The 13,518-nt window shown below is 34.1% G+C and overlaps 1 pseudogene; it reads right to left on the reverse strand.

Moving 5' to 3' along the window:
• Positions 1-7,000: 7,000 nt before the first annotated feature.
• Positions 7,001-7,056, reverse strand: LOC118152581 (U7 small nuclear RNA; annotated as a pseudogene).
• Positions 7,057-13,518: the final 6,462 nt, after the last annotated feature.

Raw genomic sequence — 13,518 nt, forward strand, 5'->3', positions numbered from 1 at the left:
CAGACTTGATAAAAAAGAAAAGAGAGAACAACCAAATAGATGCAATAAAAAACGACAAAGGGGAAATCACCACAGATTCCAAAGAAATTCAAACCATCATTAGAGAATATTACAAACAACTCTATGCACATAAAATAGTAAACCTGGAAGAAATGGATAAATTCCTGCACACCTATATCCTCCCAAGCCTAAACCAGGAGGAAGCCAAAACTATGAATAGACCAATAACAAGGTCTGAAATCGAGGCAGCAATTAAGAGCCCACCACACAAAAAAGGCCCAGGTCCAGATGGGTTCACAGCCGAATTCTACCAGACACACAAAGAGGAGCTGCTACCATACTTTCTGAAACTATTCCAAATAATCCAAAAAGAGGGAATCCTTCCCAAATCATTTTATGAGACCAACATCATCCTGATACCAAAACCTGGCAGAGACTCAACATGAAAAGAAAACTTCAGGCCAATATCCATGATGAACATAGATGCAAAAATCTTCTATAAAATACTGGCAAAACGATTGCAACAGCACATCAAAAAACTTATCCATCATGATCAAGTAGGATTCATCCCAGGGATGCAAGGCTGGTTCAACATACACCAGTCTATAAACGTAATTCACCACATAAACAGAACCAAAACCAAAAACCACATGATTATCTCAATTGATGCAGAGAAGGCATTTGACAAAATTCAGCAGCCCTTTATGCTAAAAACCCTCAATAAACTCGGTATTGATGGAATGTATCTCAAAGTAATAAAAGCTATTTATGACAAACCAACAGCCAATATCATACTGAATGGGCAAAAACTGGAAGCATTCCCTTTGAAATCCGGCACTAGACAAGGATGCCCTCTCTCACCACCCCTATTCAATATAGTACTGGAAGTTCTAGCCAGAGCAATCAGGCAAGAAAAAAAAAATAAAGGGTATTCAAATAGAAAAGGTGGAAGCCAAATTGTCTCTATTTGCAGAGGACATGATAGTATACCTAGAAGATCCCATTGCCTCAGCCCAAAAACTCCTGAAACTGATAAGCAACTTCAGCAAAGTCTCAGGATATATAATCAATGTGCAAAAATCACAAACATTCCTATACACCAATAACAGACTTAAAGAGAGCCAAATCAAGAACGAACTGCCATTCACAATTGCTACAAAAAGAATAAAATTCCTAGGAATACAATTTACAAGGAATGTAAGGGACCTCTTCAAGGAAAACTACAAACCACTGCTCAACGAAATAAGAGAAGACACAAACAGATGGAGAAACATTTTGTGTTCATGGTTAGGAAGAATCAATATTGTGAAAATGGTTATACTGCCAAAGTAATTTACAGAATCAATGCTCTCCCCATCAAGCTACCATTGACTTTCTTCACAGAACTGGAAAAAACCACCATGAACTTCATATGGAACCAAAAGAGAGCCCGCATAGCCAAGTCAATCCTAAGCAAAAAGAACACAGCGGGAGGCATCACACTACCGGACTTCAAACTATACTACAAGTCTACAGTAATCAAAACAGCATGGTACTGGTACCAAAAGAGAGATCTAGAACAATGGAACAAAACAGAGGCATCGGAGGCAACACAACATGTCTACAACCATATAATCTTTGATAAACCTGACAAAAGCAAGCAATGGGGAAAGGATTCCCTGTATAATAAATGGTGTTGGGAAAACTGGCTAGCCATGTGCAGAAAGCAGAAACTGGACCCCTTCCTGACACCTTATGCTAAAATTAACTCCAGATGAATTAAAGACTTAAACATAAGACCTGGCACCATAAAAACGCTAGAAGAAAATCTAGGCAAAACCATTCAGGACATAGAAGTAGGCAAGGACTTCATGACCAAAACACCAAAAGCACTGGCAACAAAAGCCAAAATAGGCAACTGGGACCTAATCAAACTCCACAGCTTCTGCAGGGCAAAAGGTACAGTCACTAGAGTGAATTGGCAACCAACAGAATGGGAAAAAATTTTGCAGTTTACCCATCTGACAAAGGGCTGATATCCAGAATTTACAAAGAACTCAAACAGATTTACAGGAAAAAAACAAACAAGCCCATTCAAAAATAAGCAAAGGATATGAACAGACACTTTACAAAAGAAGACATACATGAGGCCAGCAAACATGAAAAAATGCTCATCATCACTCTTCATTAGAGAGATGCAAATCAAAACCACATTGAGATACCATCTCATGCCAGTTAGAATGGCGATCATTAAAAAATCTGGAGACAACAGATGCTGGAGAGGATGTGGAGAAATAGGAACACTTTTACACTGTTGGTGGGAGTGTAAATTAGTACAACCATTGTGGAAGACAGTGTGGCGATTCCTCAGGGCCTTAGAAATAGAAATTGCATTTGACCCAGCAATCCCATTACTGGGTATATATCGAAAGGACTATAAATCGTTCTACTATAAGGACACATGCACACGAATGTTCATTGCAGTACTGTTTACAATAGCAAAGACTTGGAACCAACCCAAATGCCCACTGATGATAGACCCGATTGGGAAAATGTGGCACATATACACCATGGAATATTATGCAACAATTAGAAATGATAAGTTTGTGTCGTTCATAGGGACATGGATGAATCTGGAGAACATTGTTCTCAGCAAACTGACACAAGAACAGAAAATTAAATACCGCATATTCTCACTCATAGGCAGGTGATGAAAAATGAGAACACATGGACACAGGGAGGGGAGTACTAAACACTGGGGTCTATTGGGGGGAAAAGGGGAGGGCCAGTGGGGGTTGGGGGAGCTGGGGAGGGATAGCCTGGGGAGAAATGCCAAATGTGGATGAAGGGGAGAAAGGCAGCAAAACACACTGCCATGTGTGTACCTATGCAACTATCTTGCATGTTCTGCACATGCACCCCAAAACCTAAAATACAATAAACAAAAAGAAAAAAAAGTATTTTCTATGGTAAAATGACCTTATCCTGTTACCTTCATGCCAATAGTTTATTTCAGTACAATTCTTCCAACTTATTGATGTTAGCAATAAAGGCATGTATTAATCAACTATAAAATAATATTTGAAAAACATTTTTCAAAGATATATATTTACATGTTTCAAATCTCAAGTCATTCATGATTATAAAATATTTTCTAACATCTAAAAAATAAGGTAGCCAGTGAAGCATTCACAGGAGTGAAAGAAAACAGTTCACATAGAAATCAAATTCAAAACTAGGCATGCTGGACTGTAGTACTAGATTAACCATAAGTATAGATCTTAGTGTTTAGAAGGCTAATTCAAGTTTGGTGTCTCATGTAATTAATCACACATTCACATTCTGGAAAGGTTACACTAGGGATGGTGCTAGGTGTTCATAATTTTATGAGAATACTTATTACTGCTTCGTTGGAAATCAGTTTTCCATTGAAACAATATCCTGTTTCAATTTTCATGAACAAATTTGTATCTATTGAAATCCTTCCAGTCTTTAAAAAAAGGTTATGATTTTTACTTGCAGTTGGTTTTGTATTTTTAAAATGCATGCTGATTGATATTATTAAGACTCATCATCCCGGAACTCTTTTCAAAATAAGTGTGTTCAGCTACAATTCTATATAATTTTTGGCTGGATAACAAATTCATGTCATTGAACTTTTTTTTTCCTAATTTATACTATTATATGCCTGGTTTCATTGCTAACATTTTTAGCAAAGGGAAATGATTATTCTCCCTTTAGTATGTTATGAAAAAGTAAAAATAATTCTCTTTATTTTTGTGTTTCAAATGATGCAGAGTTAATTCTTAAGCACCTGATTTGTTTTTATCTGCGGCAGACTCTATGTGGGGGATGGGGAATTGAGGTAATTATTTTCACTAGAATGACAAAAGATTCCACCTACGAACATTTTTAGATAATTAAAAACTTCGTTTTTCTCACATTTTGGGTATAACATCACTAATTATATAATTATTTTAGTCTTTATAAACACCTTATTGTTTGCCTGATAGTTTATGTAAAATACAGCTCATGAAATATGTACCAAACCTTCTGTAGAAAAAGTTATATAACTTTCCTTGTAAGCAAGTGATTTAATATTGTTATCAACTTTTGCATATCTTATATTGTGAGTTATAGAACTTTTTCTTAAAGTTCTTTATGACTTATTCATAATTTATTCATTTGTCAATTCAAGATATAGGTCAGAGTTTATACATTTAGGAGCCACTGTTGATTTTTATCCTTGGTATTTGTTCACTTAAGCATTGTAGGTAGAATGTCAGCTGGAATGTCAGATGGGGTCTGCCCCTTTGCCTAAATTCTGGAATAAAGGATGCATGGAGCTACACCATAGCTTTGCCACAGGGGTTACAATATTAATGAGTTAAACTTTTGTGGAAATAATCCTAGGAGGTTTTTCGATTTTTTATTATTACAACATAATTTAACTAAAGATTACTTTTAGACCTACTGTCTCAATTTATGAATTTTAGTTCTCAATGGATTTGTATTGCTAGGAACTAACCCATACTATTTTGCCCTTAATTTCTCCTATATTTCGCTTGTATTTGTTGAATATTCTGTACTATTTAATTTTTACAACAGTATAATATTTTATATTTTTCAAACTAAATTTTTAGTAGATAATGTGACAATGCAAAAGTCACAAAATTAGAACTGTATAAATCTAAGATTTTAATCTAGGTTTAGGTAATTGTAACAGTACCAAATTAGCTATATCACACATATAATAGATGTTAAAGTATTTTTAATTTATTTATAACTTTTTTGTAAAGATAGGGTCTTGCTATGTTGCCCAGGCTCATTACAAACTCTTGGTCTCAAGTGATTCTACCACTTTAGCCTCCTAAAATGTTGGAACCACAGGTGTGAGCCACTGCACCAGGCCTACAATATTTGTTGAATGAGGAAGTTAATGAAAAAAATAAGTGAATGTCTAATTTAATGCTGTGTACTAGAAACACAGAGAATAATAATATAATTCCCATGTAATTAAATAACTCATAATCTTTGAGGGGAGACTTAAAGTAAATTTTTATTAGAATAAAATGCAATAGGAAAGTGGGAGGCATATGAACATAGTTCAAAGACACACCTGCCGAAAAATTTCACACATTATCTCATTTCTTTAGTTGTCTTAACCATCTCATGGAGTAAGATATATCTATCTTTATTTAAGAATTCAAGCTATGACAGTTAAAAGAAAACAAAACTAGTTCAACTGCCAATATGGCCAAATCCAAATTTAATTTACTCAAAAGTTCATGTTTAGATTTTTCAGTACAAATAGTCTGCTAGATGCCTTTAATAAACAGGTGTTGTGATTTGGCTGATTCAAAATGCCTGATATACTCAGTTCATTTTCCTTGTAACTTTCAATATAGTCTGAGAAAAATTGTGTGAACTGTTTGCTCTCTGCCCTGGCAACTTGCATTCTGAGTCAATTCATGATGAAGTCCAGCCAGAAAAGTCAGAGCCCACTTCAAATAGATGTGGAAGTGCTTTGTCAACTGTCCAGTATGATCCTATGGTCATTTTGTATCTTTATTAGCCTTAGTCGGAGAAACCATAATAATGTATGAAGAAATTTATAATATAGTAGAAGAAGACAAAGTAAAATAAAATAGATTTGTTTCTCTTTCAAAGGCTGGCCAGTCACAAGTTATTTAGGTTATTCAATCTCAGTTACCCATCACAATATTTAGGGTAAAATATGCTACAAATATACTGTTTCTTTGGTCTTTTTAAGCATCCTACTTTACCAAATAAATATCAAATATCATTTCATTGTAAAACTGGCATAAAACTCTATTCTTATTTTACTCTACTTATCATTAATACAATATTAATGATACAGTCAATGAAATTATTTATTGCACCCTTAATTTACCTCAGTGAGTGAATAACAACCTTCGCCCCTTAGGACAATTCAAGTAACAAATTGATGATGTGCAATGAATATCATGGATCAAGAGACAGTATGTGTCATATAAGCACTACTGTCAGAAAACCTTCTCTGGGGAGTTAATTTATATTCACTGCACCCATGTTCATAGTGCTTTGAGATGGCAAGTAGACTCACATTTTTTTTCTAAATATATTATTCTACCACCATAAATCCTAAGTTGAAACTGTTTTCTAACTATGAATAGATATTTGTCCATTAAAAGGTGTGTTTGGGGAAAAATGCAGTTTTAATCAGATTATTAGTTCAGTGTTAGAAGCATTTAAAATAAGGACGTATTACGAAATTATAACATTAAAAAAGACTCTCCTAAAATGAAATCCTTTTAAAATATTTGATAATACAAATTCTGCTAAATTGTTCAAGTTTGTAAATTATTCCTAGAAAATAAGATATATGTTTTAAGGAAGAAACTAACTCTTAAAGTGCTTTATTGTGTTGCAAAAGGTATTTGCAAACTTGAATATCAATTGCTATGCTTATAAAGAAAGTCTGGTGATATTAGTAATGATCTCTAATATTTGCACTGAACTTTACAGTTTATAAAGATCCTATACCTGTATTATTTCAGTTAATCTTAATTGAAACTTCAAGTATGAATAGATGTTCAACACATATTTCAACATGAATTAAAGCCCTCTTATTTAATGAAGAGAAAACTATTGATCTGTTTGTTCTTGTTCCATTGAGCTTGAAAATTGTCTCATTTATGGTTCGTGGTCTGTTTTTAGCAGCCTTGAATAACACATTTATTTGGTTTTTCAGTACAGGGAAAGTGTAGGGTAAGTAAATAATCATAGTAATAAAAATGACTATTTCTAGGTATAATACTAAGAATGCAAGAATTAGCACATTATGCCCACTAAAAACACATGAGATGAAGCTAGATATTATTTATCCATTTAATGAATTAGTACCCTAAAACTAGGAGCTCTCAAGTAATGTGTTCAACTCTTACTGCTAATAAAGACAGAAATGCAACTGGAAACTCAGTTCTTGTATCAATAGGTGTGTGGGCAGGGCACGAAGAGAAGGGGTGCACTTTGCAGTAAGCCTTCTAGACAAATTCTAAAAGAACCGTAATGCTACAGTCGCTATCATTCCCATCTTATTTTATTTAAAAAGTTTTTTTTTTTTTTTTTGAGACGAAGTTTTGCTCTTGTTACCCAGACTGGAGTGCATTGACAACTCCGCCTCCTGGGTTCAGGCAATTCTCCTGCCTCAGCCTTCTGAGTAGCTGGGATTACAGGCACGCGCCACCATGCCCAGCTAATTTTTGTATTTTTAGTAGAGACAGGGTTTCACCATGTTGACCAGGATGGTCTCGATCTCTTGACCTCGTGATCCACCTGCCTCGGCCTCCCAAAGTGCTGGATTACAGGTGTGAGCCACCCCGCCCAGCCTTGTCTAAAATGTTTTAAAGAGCACATTAGGCTTTGCCTTACATCAGCACTTTTATAATAACATTTATAGGCCCATATCATCCTTTTTAGTAGTCAATTATTTTGACTCAGTAGTCAGTTCTTCTGCATAGTCTAGGATCCATTTCATATCAAATTTAAATTGCTTTGATAGGCCCATTGCAACAGTATACAATTTTTCTAGTTTTAAAATTCAGCCAGTGCTTTTCATGAACATTAGACTCAATTATTCAGGAAGCTTTTCAAGGAAAAATGCTAAGTCTAAATGACTTCAAAGAAATAAATGTTTTATGAAAGTTTGTGTTTCTTTCCTCTTTTATAGCTTTTTATCAGAAGTGTGTAGAAGAGATTTTAAACAATTATGTTTTAGTTCACCAATATAGGTTTTTTTCAGTATAAAACAAGTTTTGAGACAATAAAAGCACATGACACCTGTGTGATATTTTGCATGTGTAAATAACAAAATATTAAGAGAGCCAAAATATATTTTTTCAATAAATGGCTTATGTTTCTTATGACAAAAACATTACTTATTGGAAGGTTTGAAGAACTTCAGCAAGGTAAATTATTAAAAATACCACTTACAAAATGCACATTCTTATCAACATAGGGTTGGTTGCATATAGTTTTTCTCTTTGTAATTTAATCAAAGTAATGAACATAAAATGAATGATAATAATCTCCCTTGTACTTTTTAGCCATGCATTTTAAAATGAACTTTTCTTACTTTATTAAATGATCTTTGGAAATGTATTAATGATTTTGTGATAGTATGTTCTACAAATAAGTCATTACACATTTAATACGACTTCTTTCTATTGGACTATGGATTTTCAAACAATTATACATTTAAACTTTTGTTTATGTTTATTTTTTTGGATGTGGTTCACTTCTTGGTTAAAAAGTACGTATATGTAAGCCTCCAAACAAAATAAAAAATGGCCTTTCAGAAAAATGTTATTTATTTACAAAAAACATGTTAAGCCTTTAGATAATATTGTACAAATCGCATACAACATTTTAACTTTTGGCAATCTTCTGACACATATAGTTTTGTCTTCTTTGAACCAATCTAACCTGGATTGCTTGAATCCAAAAAATCTAGAATCTCCATTAAGTTAGCATTTCCTGACTTCATCTGTATTTTACCTTGCTCCTACTTGTAGAACTTTGGCTTTGATAAAACTATAAATCATGTCAGTTTCCTGATTACAAATCTTGAATCAGATCAACTTGCCCTTCAGACTTAACTCTTAGACTCTCTTGGTCTCTAATTTTTCCTTGTTACCAGGTTCTGGGTAGTTAGCAACTAACTCCTCTCTTTCTGTAAATAAGTTATCATCTTTTTACTCTGATGCACTGTTACTCTAGTCATACCAACCAAACTAAAAATATTGAAATTAATTAGGTAGTGCCAAAGAGGGGGGGAATCTGTAAAAGAGAACTTGTTTAATATAGGTAAATTGCAATTAAGAGTTTCATTTTAACCTTGCATCACTTGTCATTTACCTAGTTCTAATTATCAGTTTTATAATGTGTAAAGAATATTTGATGTAGATCCTCTTTAGCTACATATTGTTTTCTGTTTTTTTAGCATTATTATAATTTTAACCTGTATATCCTCAATTCCTTGGCAGTCAATAATCTGAACTCAGAGACATCAAACTCAAGACTATATTCAGATAACATTCTTTCAAAAGATAACCAGAAACTACTGACTTTACATACATATGAATTTGGATTATGTGGAAGTTTCAAAATATTCCTAAGTATTAGGTTAATATTAATATTTGCATGGTGCAAAAGTAATTGTGGTTAACTGAACTGGTTAGTTTTTTTAACCACAATTATTTTTGTACCAACCTAATATTAAATAATTAATATGTACAAAATTGAGTTTCTGATCTTCTGTCCAGAAACCTGTTTTATTTCATATTTTTAATTTTAGTTAGTAACTCCATTATTCTTCTGGGAACTAAAATGAAAAAAACACAGGGTCATTCTTGACACCTCTTTTTTCTCTCATGTTGAATGACTAATTTATTAATAATTTCTTTTGGCTTTATCTTCAAAATATACCCATAATGTAACCACTTTTCACCACCTCCTCTCCTATCATTCTGGTCCAAGCTTATATTGGTTCTCACTCAAATTGCTCCAATAGCCTCCTGAGGGTTCTGTATTGCTCTCTCTTTGGTGTATCCCCCGCTACGTAAGTGACTCTTCTAAAACAGAAAGAAAAAACATTAATTTGTTATAGAAAACCTTACAGTGACAATGAATCATAACAAAGCTATGAGTGGCAATAAATTCTGATTCTCTTTAACCTTTCTGGCTTCTATCCTGTGACTCATCCTTTGACCTGAGTTAAAGCCAACTGGACCTCTTTCCTCTTTCCATTAAAAAGTACAGGGACACAGGAATTTTAGCTAAAAGAGATCTTAGTGAATACATAAATTGTACTCTTCAGTTTACTCTTCAATTACCCTGTTTTTATTTCCTTCACAGAACATGCAATGTTTTGTAATTATCATGTTTATTCATTATTTATTTACCACTTTGAGCAACGACTATTTTACTTCTTATTCTAAGGGTGTCTCTGCCTTCCTTATCAGTATAAGGTAAAGAGAGTGCAGTAGAGGTACCTGGCTTTCACAATACCTGTAATTCTCAATCACATCTTTAAATCAAAGAGTTATCTCTCTCTGCTAAAATCTAAAACTTTGGCTTTTACTCCTTGTCTGTATGGTTCACTCAAGAATACTAATAGGAAAAACTGAGGTAACATGAGTCTACTGACACATAATTACTTCCAATTACCACACGTATTGGAATCACTATATGTGTATTTAGTTGCAGTGTTATAGGTTTGCAGGAAATATAACGTTAGATTTCTACCTAACACCTCTAATGAGCATTCCACAGTGTTACCTCTTCCAGGGACTGTATTAGGTTATCTTTTCTTATCATGCCTTTTTATTATTGAAAAATTATATATAATATATGTAATAAACTATATATGCAATATAGTAAAATATAGTAAAAATGATATATGCATATATATTTTTTCTGTGATAACCTCCTGGTGCTTGGTAAGTTTAATCAGACCTGTGTATTTTAAACTGTGCTTATATTTTTTGTTCTGCTTTTGAGAAAAAGCCTGTGTTCTTCAACTGTAAGAGCTAGTTTCATATTAGTTTTTCTGACATACATCACAAAATAAAAGCTAAGCAAATATTGTAGAAATTTTGTCTGTATGGTTCAATGCTTTATTCCCAATGCAGGACACACGATTGGGCATATTGTGGATACTCATTAATTTCATTCATTCAACAAATTATTTAGTGAGTGTCTACTATGTGTCAGACACAGCATTAGGTGATAGAGATACAGTAATTAACAAAACAGAAAAAATAGCTTTGTATCATTAGCCTTACATTTTATAGGGTGAGCTAGATAACAAGTATAAAACTAAATAAACAAGTTATGCATTAAAAAATTAGAAATAATGAGCAGAGAAAAAAACAGGGATAAAGATAAGCAGTATTAAGGGAGGGATTCAATTTAAAATGAGTTCATGAGTACAGCCTCTCTGAGAAAGTGATGCTTTAGTAAACTAAAAAAAGGGAGAGTGAACAAGCCAAGGAAACATTAGGGGGTGAGAGATATTAAAGGAAATAGTCAGTGATGCTTATTATAGCATGATTAAGGAGATTTTATTCCGGATCACCATGAGAGGCATAAGAACCGCTGCAATGGGAGTTTGCATTAAAGGAGAAAGATTGAGCTCAACCCCATATGTAACATGGGCAAGTGAAAATTTATAGCCAAGGAGCAGGGTAAGGATCAGTGCATGGCAAATTAACAAGTGGAAATGTCATGGTGGTAGAGGATTCTGGGGACGATGACCTAACAGAATTTTGCTGAAGACAGGCCAGAGTGATCAGACATCATCTAAGGTATGGTGGAGGATGAGAACCTTATCGGATATTGAGAGTAATCAGACATCAAGAGTGGGGATTTCTCACTAAACAAACTTAGCAGTAGTCTATCTAAAACTGGATTTTGTAAGGAAGTTCCCAGGTGCAATAAGAAGGTTTAGGATCTTGACTAAAGTTTAGGCAAAGAAAGACTGTCTTCCAATGTGGAAGACAGCATTCCAGACACACAGGGTACAGCCAGTCTGTGCAGCCAGAGGTCATGTTGGGAGATGTGACTGGCCTTAGTCTAGGATAAGCAGTGAGGCCACTGAGGCTTGTGCAAAGTTAGGGAGAATTGAGTATTAGATGAAGTTGTTATTTTAAAAACTTTGGCTTTTACCCTAGAAGTGATGGGAAACTGAAAGAAGGATTTGGACAGAGGTGACATAATTTGACCAATATGATCACATACATTTTCATTGAGTATATATCAAACTTTTTAATTCAAAGCCCATAATAGATGAAGAACTTAGTTAAGAGGTGAAAGCCTAATTAGTAGCAAACTTGTACTAGAACCCAAATCTGGCTCTTACTTTTACCCTTATGTAAAACTGTAGGGTATTCCAAAGGGCAACACTTGCATTTTTTATCCCCCTCTAATACACACTATATTTCCAAAGTTCCAAGAGCAAAAAAATTAATATTTTGTTATTATATAAATGTCATCTGCTTTCAAATCATGAGCATTTGCAGACACAGAAATGTTATCTTTTGAAAAACCACAATGTCTTCTTCAAATAAATAATCTTCCTAAATATTGCTTTTTGCCCTTTAAAATAGATTTACTTTTGTATAGGAAAGATTTCAGAAGTATGTACAGTGTGGTAAAAAGAAAGTGTAATAGAATTCAAAATAAGAAAAATACTTTTGCCTAAGAATGTCAGAAAATCCCACCGTAATGCCAGGATAGAAAACTAGCCTTAGGAGCCTAGCAATTATTGACCCCTATTTCTGAGAAGCAGCATTTAATTGAACTCCTCTTACTAATTCCATTTCCTGGAATGAGCAGGCACCCTTGTCCTCAGCTCTAAATTAGCATTATATCAAATAAATGTTATTACTTTGACATCTCTTGCAAGCATTTTGTTATTGGTACTATAGTTCATATTTAAATGTTTTATCTGTCATTTTCATTTCTTGGACAGAATACTCTAATATATTTTCTCTTACTCTATAAGCAGTATAAAGCAAGTTTAGTGAACAGTAAAACTATATTTGCCAAGAAGGATATTGGATGAGGATGCTGAGTTCTATTCACATGCACTATGTATGCCAGGACATATGGTCGAGAAGATAAAAGGAAACTCTATTGCACCTTAATCATTAAATACCACATGTTTCTCACTGAGCAGCAGGGAAAAATACACTGAAAACCCTTGGGTCATTGTAAATGGACAGATTCCTAAAACTGTAATTCTACCTTTTTGAACAATAGAAAAATGGATTTCACCATCAGTTACAATGAATTTGTAAGCCTGGGACTTTTTAGTTCAGTCTGGTTTCTTTCTTGATTACCAATATGGTTGCAGTTCTATTACACAGTGTTGAATCTGTAAGTTAAAACCAGTTATCTCACTTTGGTCTTTATTATTGAAATGATATCTGATGCATTAATGATTGAAATTTCCGTGTTAACAAGATAAAAATGGTTCTTATGCTGTTTTTAGCACCTGTTAGTACCTTACTCACTCTAATACACCTAAGAAAAGGAAAAACAGGGCCGGGCGGGGTGGCCCATGCCTGTATTCCCAGCACTTTGGGAGGCCGAGGTGGGTGGATCCCTAGGTCGGGAGATAGAGACCATCCTGATCAACGTGGTGAAACCCCGTCTCTACTAAAAATACAAAAAATTAGTTGGGCATGGTGGCGCGTGCCTGTAATCCCAGCTATTCGGGAACTGAGGCAGGAGAATTGCCTGAACCCAGGAGGCGGAGGTTGTGGTGAGCCAAGATTGGGCCATTGCACTCCAGCCTGGGTAACAAGAGGGAAGCTCCGTCTCAAAAATAAATAAACAAACAAACAAACAAACAAACAAACAAACAAATAAATAAAAAGAAAGAAAAGAAAAGAAAGAAAAAAGAAAAGGAAGAACAATTATTATAGCTGCCATATAAATGTATTTTAAGGGTTAAATGAGAGAATCCATAAA

This window comes from Callithrix jacchus, chromosome 3 (genome assembly GCF_049354715.1).
Source record: "Callithrix jacchus isolate 240 chromosome 3, calJac240_pri, whole genome shotgun sequence".
Lineage (NCBI taxonomy): Eukaryota > Metazoa > Chordata > Mammalia > Primates > Cebidae > Callithrix > Callithrix jacchus.